General features: G+C 35.9%; 1 protein-coding gene and 1 pseudogene across 3 annotated transcripts in view; both read right to left on the reverse strand.

Annotated features, from left to right (window-relative positions):
* The window catches only part of ATL1 (atlastin GTPase 1), an 83,671-nt gene that overhangs the window by 47,120 nt on the left and 24,039 nt on the right, over positions 1-12,512 (reverse strand). The window lies entirely within an intron of this gene.
* LOC115303043 lies at positions 10,380-10,558 on the reverse strand (annotated as a pseudogene).

A 12,512-nucleotide genomic window follows, 5' to 3' on the forward strand; every position in this document is an offset into this window, starting at 1 on the left:
TCCTAAGTAACAATTGCTTATTAAATGCAAAGAAAAGAAAAAGTAGGAATAAAGATGTGGGAAATCAACGAACCAGAAATAGAGCTCAAAAAGAATAATTTAATAACCTAAGAGAATCCAAAGGAAATAAAAGAAAACAATCACAAATCAACAGTATCAGATATGACAAAGAGATAGCACTACAGATCCTACAGATATTTGAAAGATAATGAGAATGATATCAGCATCATGGTGACATGAATCCTTCCTTGTTTCTCCCCTCTTTGATCTACAACTAATCGGACCTCTGTGGAGAAAGAAAGAGCTTCTTCACAGCACACTAGGACACCCACAGATCCATCCATCTGTGCACCAAAAAGTGGGTGGACTGGACCACAGAAGAAGCTGCACGGAGAGGGAAGAGGCCATGGAACCTAGGGCTGTAGAGCCCCCAGCATCAAATACATTAGCCAGGAAGCACAAGCCTTTAAAGATGTACGAGGTGGGGCACCTGGGGGGCTCAGTCAGTTAAGCGCCCGACTCGGCTCACGTCATGATCTCACGGTTCGTGGGTTTGAGCCCCGCATTGGGCTTTGTGCTGACACCTCAGAGCCTGGAGCCTGCTTCAGATTCTGTATCTCCCTCTCTCTTTGACCCTCCCCTGCTCGCGCTGTCTCTCAAAAATAAATTAAAACATTACAAAATTAAAAAAAATAAAGATGTACAGGGTAAAGGCAATGAGTGGGGGGTCTGCCAGGCTTGTTCTGCATTCTGCAACTAGAGGGACCCTTTGCTCTCTCTGAGATAAGAATGCAGTAAATGGGGAGATGGAAAGGAAAAAGAAGTAGGCAAAGAGAACTGAAGAAAAATGTTCCCTGCTGTCTGCCCCAGGGTTCTGACAAAAGGGCTACCCAGGGACCTCTGGGACCCTCCATTCAAGGAGTCCCTACTAGTCGGGTCTCCAGCTATCGGCACACCCCAAATCCCAAGTGCTAAGTACACACTGCCCCCCTATAAAGCCTCCAACCCTTTCCCCCCTCTGCCAGCATTACATATATATATGTATCTCTCATATATATGTGTGTGTGTGTGTGTGTGTGTGTGTGTGTGTGTATAAACTTGCATATATATATAACAGCTCCTAACTTTAGCAGCGTCAGCTTTTGTAAGGGAAATAAAAAAAAAAAATATGTGCTATAGCGCCACCTTCTGGAAAACAAAAAGACGACTCCTAATTACCAAATCTATTAAACCGGTAGAATCCAAGCAAACAAAACCTTGCCTAAATAAGGTATTCACAACTTCTAATGTGGCAGCAGAGGTAGTTTTCATCAAACAACACAAAAAAGTCATAGTAATATAGAATTATAAAAAGAAAATGACAATTCTCCAGCAACCAAATCCAAAGACATGGAATATTGTGATCTGACAAAGAATTCAAAATTGCTATTATGAAGAAATTCAATGAGCTGCAAGAAAACTCAGAAAGGCAGTACAATGATCTCAGAAATAAAATTAATGAACAGAATGAGTCCTTTACAAAAGAAACTGAAATTATTTTTTAAAATATTTATTTATTTGGGGGAGAGTGTAAGCAGGGGAGGGGTAGAGAAGGGGTGTGGGACAGAGGATCCAAAGTAGGGTTTGTGCTGACAGCTGACAGCAGCCAGCCCAATGTGGTTCTCGAACTCATGAACCGTGAGATGCTCCAAGAGTTGGATGCTCAACTGACTGAGCCACCCAGGTGCCCCTCAGACTGAAATTCTTTAAAACAAAACAAAACAAAACAAAAAACCAATTCTGGAGCTGGAGAACTCAGTAAGTGACATGAAGAATGTATTAGAATGCACTGGAAATAGAGATCAGATGGAAGAGAGAATGAGTAAGCTAGAAGATAGGAATCTTGAAGTGACTCAGGTGGGGTAACTGGCTATCTCAGTTGATAAAGCATGAGACCTTTGATCTTGGGGTCATGAGTTCAAGCCCACATTGGGTGTAGAGCTTACTTTAAAAAAAAAAAGACTCAGGTGGAAGAGAAGAGAGAATTAAAAATTTTTTTAAAGTGAAAAAACACTATGAGAACTACCAGACCCATCAGAAAAGTCAACATAAGAATAATGGATATACCAGAATGAGAAAGGGGGGCGGGTAGAGTTTATTTAAAAAAATAATAACTAAAAATTTCACCTTCCAAATCTGGGGAAATAACTGGATACACAAATCCATTCTCTGTTGAGAATACCTTATTACACAAAAAGAACTTCTCTAAGATACATATTAAGACTGTCAAAAATCAATGAAAATAAAGAATTTTAAAAGTAGCCAGGGAAGGGGCACCTGGGTGGCTCAGTCAGTTGAGCATCCAACTCTTGATTTTGGCTCAGGTCATGATCTCACAGTTCATGAGTTTGAGCCCTGCATTGGGCTCCACATCATCAGTACACAGCTTGCTTCGGATTCTCTTTCTCCCCCTGCTCTCTGCCCCTTCCCTGCTCTTTTATAGGCGCACTCTCTCTCAAAATAAATGAATAAGCTGGATGGAAAAAATTTTAAGTATCCAGGGAAAGACGGTAATTCACAAAGGAATCCCATCAGGCAATCAGCAGATTTCTCAGCAGAAACTCTATAGGCCAAGAGAGAGTGGAATGACATATTTAAAATGAAAACTGCCAGCCAAGAATACTCTATCTGAAAAAATTATCTTTCAGATATGAAAGAGAAAGTTTTTCCTACACAGCAAAAGATAAAAGAGTTCATTTTACCACCACTACACCTGCCTTACAAGAAATGTTCAAAGGAATTCTTCAAGCTAAAACAAAAAGACAAAAGCACACAAAACTGATTAACAGAATTAGAAATCTGTAACTCTTTTTTACAATAGCATATTAAATTCTTATGGTATAAAAGTTAAATGAAAAGAACATTAAAAATAACTATAGGTACTACACTTGGTAATAAAATCATAGCATAAAAAGAAAAACTCTGACATCAAAATTAAAAAGAGGAAGAGTAAAAGGGTAGAACTTCTATAGGTGAATGAAGATAAATTTCTATGACCAAAGACTTTTTAATCTGTGAAATGCTTTATGCAAACCTCATGGTAAGCACAAAGCAAACCATAAAGCACTGATATAAAACACACAAAAAAACCAGGAGACTGAGCACAGCACCGTAGAAAACTGCCAACTTGTAAAGGCAAACAAACACAGAAGGAAAAAGAAACAGTGGAGAGAAAAATAACCAGAAGGCAAAAGATATAATGGCAGTGTAAATCCTTGCATATCTATAATCACCCTAATGTAAATGAATTAAACTCACCAACCAGGAGTCTTAGAATGGCTAGAGGGATTTAAAAAAACAAAATACAAGACCCAACTATATGCTGCCTACAGGACACTCCTTTCGTCTCTAAAGATTCACCTAGGCTCAAAGGGCAAGAACGAAAGATGCTATTCCAAGCAACTGGAAACAAAAAGAAGGTGGGAATAGCCATCCTTACATCAGACAAAATAGACTTCAAGCCAAAAAGTATAACATAAGAAAAAGAAGGTCAGTATATAATGATAAATAGGTCAGCACATCAGACCTGGCATTATATGGCACATGGCATTATAAAATATAAATATATTTTATATATAAATGAAAATATAAAAATATAACATATTTATATATAATTTATATTTTGCTTATAATTATACTTATGAAATATAAATATATATATGCTCCCAACAGTCAAGTATCAAAATATATTAAAGCAAATAGTAACAGATCTTAAGAGAGAAATTGATAACAATAAAATCACTGAAGGGGGCTTCAATACTCCACTTTCAGCAATGGACAGATTATCCAGACAGAAAACCAATAAGCAGATATTGATATGGAACATACTTATGAACAAATGGACTTAATAAACATACAGAACATTTCACCCAACAGCAGCAGAATATATACCCTTTTCAAATGCACACGGTACATTCTCCAAGACAGCTCTTATGATAGGCTACAAAACAAAACTTGGCCAGTTTAAGAACAACGAAAGGGGCGCCTGGGTGGCTCAGCCAGTTAATTATCAGCCTCTTGATTTCAGCTCAAGTCATGATCTCACAGTTTCATGAGTTACAGCCCAGGTTTGAGCTGGCAGCTCAAGGCTTGCTTTGGATTCTCATTCTTTCCCTCTCTCTCTCTCTCTCTCTCTCTCTCTTTCTCTCTCTCTGCTCCTCCTCCACTCATGCTCTCTCTGTCTCTCTCAAAATAAATAAATAAACTTTAAAAAAATAAAGAGAATACTGAAATCATGCCAACTATCTTCTCTGATTACAATGGTATCAAACTAGAAATCAACAAGGGGAAAGTGAAAAGAATGATAAATATGTGGAAACTACATACTTTTCTCTTTTTTAATTTATTTATTTGAGAAAGACAGAATGCAAGCAGTGGAGGGACAGCGAGAGGGTTGAACAGAGGATCAGAAGCAGGCTCCATGCTGACAGCAGCAGAGAGCCCGATGTGGGGCTCAAACTCACAAACCATGAAATCATGAGCCAAAGTCAGATGCTTAACCCACTTAGCCACCAGGCTCCCCTAAATACCACATTTCTTTTATTTATTTTTTTTTACATGTATTTGTTTTTAAGAGACCTAGAGAGACAGAGCGTGAACAGGGGAGGGGCATACAGAGCCTGATGTGGGGCTCAAATCCATGGGCCATGAGATCATGACCTGAGCCGAAGTCGGACGCTCAAGCAACTGACGCACCCAGGCGCCCCTAAACAACACATTTCTAAACAGAATATTGGATCAAAGAAGAAATCAAAAGAGAAAAAATTATCTCAAAATAAATGAAAATGGCAATAGAACATATCAAATACTGTAGGAGACAGTAAAAGCATTCTGAGAGGAACGTTTTTAGCAGTACATGCATATATTGAGAAATCGGGGCACCTGGGTGGCTCAGTCAGTTAAGCGTCTGACTTCAGCTCAAGTCATGACTTCATGGTTCATGAGTTCAAGCCCTGTTTTGTATCCTCTATCCCCATCTCCCTCTCTGCTTCTACCCAGCTTGTGCTCTCTCTCTCAAAAATAAATAAACGTTTAAAAATAATAATAAAAATATAATTTATATGCCATTATAAAACCTGACAAATATAGTAATAAATCTAACTGATGTGCTGGTAAATATTTAAGAACCATCTCTTAGCAGTAGGTCGGTATGGGAAAATCCTGATTTGTAGTGTTTGCCAGTTTCTGTGATATAAATACCATCACCAGGGCCCATTTGAATCTATCAGTGAGACTCACTGAATGTGGAACTGGGAAGAGATGCACCTGATCAGCTTTTAGAAGCTAGTATGAACGGCTCCAATGTATCACTGAAATGCAGTGGAAGATATTTAAGACCTCTACAGAAAAACATAAAACATTATTAAAAGACGTATATACATGTTCTCAGATTAAAAGACTTTGTCTTATAAATGTTCCCATGTTCCCCATTGATCCACAGTTTGGTTATAACACCAAACAAATTCTCAGTAATCTGTCTTATACAGATTAGCAAGTTTCTTTCTTGTATAAATCCTTCGAGTAACAAACTCAAATGGAAAGCCAAAGAGTGAAAAATAACAAAAACAATCTTGAAGAAGAATAAATTTGGGGGATTCACACTAACAGACACCAAAAGATATTTAAAATCTACAGTAATGAAAACAGAGTGCAACTGTCACAAGGATAGACAAGCAGAAATAGAAAAGACTAGAGATTTTAGAAACAAACTCACACATTTTCTATCATCTGACACAACAATGGTGCCACTGCAATAAAAGAAAGGATAATCTTTTCCAAAAATGATGCTAAATCAAGTGGATATTCATATGGAGGAAATATGAATAAAAATCAATTCCAAACAAATCTTAGACCTAATGAGAAATACGAAATGTGGACAAAGGATACAATTAAGAAGTTGATAAAAACCACACTATCAAATGGTTCCACACATATAAAAACACACTTATTCTTATGTAAATTTAAATTTAATTTAATTTTAATTAATTTAATTTAATTTAAATTTAGTTTAAAAGATAGACCAATACTTTTTATATATATCCAATTCACAGCATCAGAAGTGTGATGAATCTTTTCACTGGTTGGGATGTAAATTTGTATCCTCAGGCACTGTAGATAAGAATTAAAATGTATATAACATTGTTAGACAACAAATTGGCAAATAATTATCAAAAATACAATGAACATAATCCTTCACCCAGCAATACTATTGAGAAGAATTCATCCTGAAGAGCTCACAAGTGTAGGTAGTGAGCTACAGGAAGGACAAGTCTGTCACTGACACCACAAGGGTCTCTGGCCCAATGAGTGGAGGGAGTTTGATAGTGATGTTTGCTACAAGTTAAAAAATAAGTAAATAAATGAAATAAAAAAATAAGTGAATTCATCCTGCAAATACGATATACTCATACACATGCAAAATACCAGAAGCAATGTAAATGCCCACCAACAAGAGACTGAATAATAAACTATGGTTTATCCACCTGGGAAATATAAGGTAGTTGTAAAGAATGAGGGAGCTCACTTGAAACATTTACCAATATATAATATGAAAAATAACTCAAGGTACAAAACGATGTGTACAGTGTGGTATCACTGAGGGGAAGAGTATGTAGGAGAACGTGTTTGGCATGCTGTAGGAAAAGGAGTATAGTATGGATGCAGCAGGCAGGGGAGGTGGTAAGGGGCCACATCAACACACTGAGATAAGCACAGACCTGAGCGGATTGGCAAAAGAGTAAAGACTGAGAGGGTGAGAGGAAGACTTCAGTAAATGTTTGTACGTGATTATCCTTTCCTACTCTACCTTTGTGTACTAGGTGTGAGTGAGATAGAGAACTCCGAACTTTTGGCTTATATGCTTAAGACCTTTGACAAGCTATGTATGGACTTAATGAAGAAAAGGAAAATTATAAATTAAGTGTGATGTAAGTATACTGCAAAATAAAAGAAATATCGGAATCATGACTATAAAATAATGAAATGGTCTCATTATTATGTAGGCAAAACAGGGGCACCTGCATGGCTCCGTTAGTTAAGTGACTGACTTGTGATTTAGGCTCAGATCATGATCTCACCATTTGTAAGGTCAGGCTCTATGCTGATAGTGTGGAGCCTGCTTAGGATTCTCCCTCCCAATCTCTCTGCCATTCCCCCTCCCCAAAATAAATAAATAAACATTTAAAAAAAAGATGTAGGCAAAAACCATATTAAAAATTCCTTTTTGGTAAGAAAACTTCTAAAAATACAGAAATAATTTTTTATTAAGCAGTAGAAATGGATAATAAAATAGAATGCATCTGTGGAATACTTATAAATACATAGTCATTAGTTTGCATCTCATCTAAAATTAAGAAAGGCTTCCTATCTGAAACTTATCATAACCATCAATCTATACATATTTATGCTAACATTGACATATAAAAATAAGTATTTAGATAAGTTACAACCCAGATATCAACTGATAAACAGATAAACAAAATATGGTATATCCATACAAAGAAATATTATTCAGCAATAAAAAGAAATGCAGAACCAATATATGCTACAACATGGATATACTTTGAAACACAATGTTAAATAAGGAGTCACAAAGGACCATATATTGTATGATCCCGTTTATATAAAGTGCCAAGAACAGGTAAATCTATGGAGACAGAAAGTAGATGAGAGGTTGCCTAGGACTGGAGAGCAGGAGGGGATTAGGAGATGCAAGTTTTCTTTTTGGGGCTAATGAAATGTTCTAAAACTGAGTGAATAATGCACAACTCTGAATACACTAAAAGCCTCTGAATTGTTCACTTTAAATGAGTGAATTGTATAGTATATAATTATATCTCAATAAAACTGTTAAACTATTTAGAAAAGCTTCAGTTTCTATCAAAAAGGTAAAAATTGAAAACACAGCCTAAAAATATCTGGAGAATGGAGACTGTCTTACTCATGTTTGAAAAAAACTTTTATAATAGAAACTCACACAGTAGGTACCCAATACATATTTACTATGTAAGTTTAATATAAAATAGTTCTGAAAAAGTATTGAGATGCAGAGTATTATTAAGAATAAATGTTATGTGTGACAATAAATTATAAAAAAATAAATGTTATGTTTATGGTTCATTGTTCATAACTACATTTCAACCAAGCAATTAGGATTATCTTTATAATAAAGAATCAAAAAATCCTTTAAAATGTATGCCAAGTTTCTTTAGTACCAGATTTTTACCCTCTTAAATATGTTTTGCTAAGCTAAACTGTTTCAATTCCCTGGGCACTATGCAAATTTTTCAAAGGGGAAGAGGCAAAAAACAGGATAGAAGCAAACCAGATGGGAATTAACATTTTACTACGGATGATACAAATGTATGGCTCATGAGAAGAGAACTAAAAAGTATACATTGTTTCACCTTTTCATATAGTGGATTTTATATTCAATAAAGGCTTCTGGGACTTTTCCATTCTATGTGGTATTCTAAATCACTGGAAGCTGGCCACCCACCTATGAATTTATATATGTTGAAAGGGAATCTTAAAGAATTTTAAATATGTAGAATAATCATTTTAATATACTGGAGATGCTAGGGGTATGTATTTCTAATTTTCTTGACTGTAAGCTTTGAAAAAATCTATACTTCATCTTTCCAGCAGAAATTAAACCCCACAAGATGATAAACTATGAGTACATAGGCGGCTTTATAGAGAAAAGACACAGCACCTAGGAAACTGTTTCTTAGCAACTGAAATTAAAAGGAAATACATTTTTTAAAACCATAAAGTCTCTTTTGAACAAAAAAATTGAAAAATGACTGAAAACATTTGTCTGAATGACCAATAATGATTTCCAAAATCACAACAATGGGAGTTCATACAGCAAGGGACAAAATGAGTTAAGGAAACAAAAACAAAAATATTAACTCACAAAAATGACTATCTTACAAACAAGACCAGAGATATGAACTACAATGGTAGGTTACACGTAGCAGACCTCAGAACACTATCATGAGAACTCTCAGATTGTTCTGTTAGCAATATCCTTGAGGAAGAGGATTTCAAGAAATAATGCAGGTCCTACAACTTCAGAATCTTGGAAGAAATAAGTACATCATTTAACAGTCTATTTATTTTAAATACAAAAGCATTCCATAACTCTTCAATGGATGCTTCTAGAAGAGCAATGCCATCACAATTCAGGCACTATGTGTATGTGTTTGTATCATGTATATTTATATACATGTGAGAAGACTTAAACAGAAAGGTAAGTAACTGGTAAAAAGAAAAAATACTGGAGCACCTGGGTGGCTCAGTTGGTTGAGTGTCTGACTTCAGCTCAGGTCACTATCTCATGGCCTATGAGTTCCAGCCCAGCATCATATTCTCTGCTGTCAGCACAGAGCCAGCTTCAGATACTCTGTCTCTGCTTCTCCTCTGCTGTCTCTCTCTGTCTTTCTCTCTCAAAATTGAAGCATTTAAGAAGAAATACTAATGAGTAAGAGACATAGAGGCGAAAGTTCAGTCTTACTAGTAACTGAATAAATGCTAATTTTTAAATTTTTTAAACATTTATTTATTTTTGAGAGACAGAGAGCAAGTAGGAAAGGGGCAGAGAGAGAGGGAGACACAGATTCTGAAGCAGGCTCAGAATCTGACAGCTCAGATCCTGACGTGGGGCTCGAACCCATAAACCGCGAGATCATGACCTGAGCCGGATGCTTAACCAACTGAGCCAGTCAGGTGCTCCAATGCTAATTTTTAAAAAATATTTATTTATTTACTTTGAGAGCGAGCAAGTGAACACATATGCATGAGAAGTGGAGGGGCAGAAAGAGAGGGAGAGAGAGAATCCCAAGCAGGTTCAACCCTTAGCTCAGAGCCTGATGAGATCATGACCCAAGCCAAAATCAAGAGTCAGATGCTTAACCAACTGAGCCACTCAGGTACCTCAAAAAAATGCTAATTAAGGGAGATAAATTTTTTGGCTATCATAACTTCCAATGGTTAGAAAATATAAACAGTTGACCCTTGAACAACATTAGGGGTGCTAACCACTCACATGCTTGAAAATCCACATATAACTTTTGATTCTCCCAAAACTTAACTACTAATAGCCTATTGTTGACCAGAAGCCTTGCCAATAATAATAGTCAACTAACACTTATTTTCTATCCCATAGCTATACTGTATTATTACTATAGAGAAAAGATGATGTAATTAAGAAAATCAGAAGGAAGAGAAAATACATTTATATACTGTTATCGAAAAAACTCTGCATATAAGTGTTACTAGCACAGTTCAAACCCAGGTTGTTCAAGGGTCACTTGTATACTTAAAATTGGAAACATTCAAAAACATTTGAAAATGTATATACTCTTTAATAAAACAATTCCATTTCCAGGAATTTATCCTAAGGAAACTATCGGGACTGTGCATATGTAATTGTCAACAAAAAGGTTCCTTATAGCATTATTTAAATTGATAAGAACAGACATTACACTTGACCTTAGCCAAAGGGCTGAGAAGCGATGGATAGCATTATTTATAGAATGACAAATTGGAAACAATCTAAATGCCTAGCTATAGGATACTATAAATAAATTATGTCACAACTATGCTACGCAAAATATGGGCCCATCTGAAATCATGTTATCAAAAAATACCTAATCATAAGAAAATATGTTCACATATTTTAAGAAAAAAGCAGATGGGAAGTTTCATTTCCATTAAGGAAAACAAACAAATACACCTGCATTTACAGTCACTGAAAAAAGTCAATTTTAGAAGAATTTGGTTTCTAAGCAATTGTCTGGTCCTTTAACAATCTTTGAGTCAGCTATTTGGAAAATTTTGGTGACCCTTTCTGCAGAATATTGACTGTGTCATGTTCAGGACTATCTCCACCATTCTAATTTGCAGAGATTGGAAGTGTGGGAAGTAAGACACTACAATTCTTATAATCCCATTTTAGAGTTCTCATTTAGATTTTGCCCATGAAAGGCACGCATGACCTGTAGAAGAGACAGCAAAGAAGAAACTTCTACTGTCTTCTGGTAGAACAGATAGATATGAGAGCAGACAGTGCCCATGAGGCTTGCAGTACATGCCAAAGCTATGGCATTGTTCTAATTCACAGATAGTAGCTAACATTTTGGGCAGATGGTCAGGTATTTCAAAGAAGCATGTGTCTGGACCTTTGGAATGGACATGGAATGTAAGTATATTCAGTTCCATGTGAATGCTCACCAGACGACATTCACTGCAGAGGAGGTGCTCAAAAATCAGATGGACAAGATAATGTGTTTTGTGAAGATCAGTCAGCCTCCTACTCCAGCCAATTCTGCTCAGTATGCTCACATACTAAATCAGTAAAAGAAACATGAAGCATCTATATTAATATCAAACAAAATGGACTTTGAGGCAAAAAGCACTCTTCAAGATTAAGAGCATCACTACATAGAAAATAAAAGGCTCCATTCATCAGGAAGATGTAAGAAGTCCATATTCGTGTACACCTAACAACATCGTTCAAAAGTCAATAAAAGCTTGACAGACCAAGGGGAAATTGACAAATCCACTATCATTTTTTAAAATCTCGGGGCACCTGGGTGGCTCAGTCAGTTAGGTGCCCGACTTCTGCTGAAGTCATTATCTCAGAATTTGTGAGTTTGAACCCCGCGTTGGGCTCTGTGCTGATGGGTCGGTGCCTGGAGCCTGCTTCAGATTCTGTACCTCCTTCTCTCTCTGCCCCTCCCCCACTTGAATCTGTCTCTCTCTGTCTCTTAAAAATAAATAAATGTAAAAAAGAAAATTAAAAAAGTAAAATCTCTATCATATTTTTAAAGTATCTATCAGATATCCACATTTGGTAGGTCAAACAGTCCAGAAATCAGAGTATGGAAAACATGAATGTGCATTTAATAAGCTTGAACTATACAGAATTATTGAATCACTATAATGTACATCCAAAACTAATATAACACTATATGTTAGTTCTACTGGAATTAAAAACATTTTTTAAATGATTTGAAAGCAAGTGCAGCCTTTAAATACTTTATTTATATTAACTTGTCTTTAAAATAAACCCATCCATTTTCACTTTTTTAATATAACACAATTTATTTTTTTAACATATGCAATTATTTTCCATCATTTACAATACAGTAGTTACAATGACACTCCAAACAGAAAAGCAAAGTAAAAAATCAAAACCCCAACTTCTATTTCATGTAATTAGACTTATACAGAAATTAGAAGGTTAAGTAACAACTAGTTAATCACCTAATTCACAGCTATCTGAAGTGGCAATCATTATATAGCAGCTTATCTATGATACATTCAAGATACATGATACAATTTATTACTTGCCCATAAGCTACAACACAGCCTGCTTAATACCTTTCCTTAAATTCCACCTCTATACTACAATATACTTGAGGTCCATGCAAAAAAGTAGCTACCTTTTATATAGGAAATGGATGATT

The sequence above is a fragment of the Suricata suricatta genome, chromosome 9 (assembly GCF_006229205.1).
Source record: "Suricata suricatta isolate VVHF042 chromosome 9, meerkat_22Aug2017_6uvM2_HiC, whole genome shotgun sequence".
NCBI classification, from domain to species: Eukaryota; Metazoa; Chordata; class Mammalia; order Carnivora; family Herpestidae; genus Suricata; species Suricata suricatta.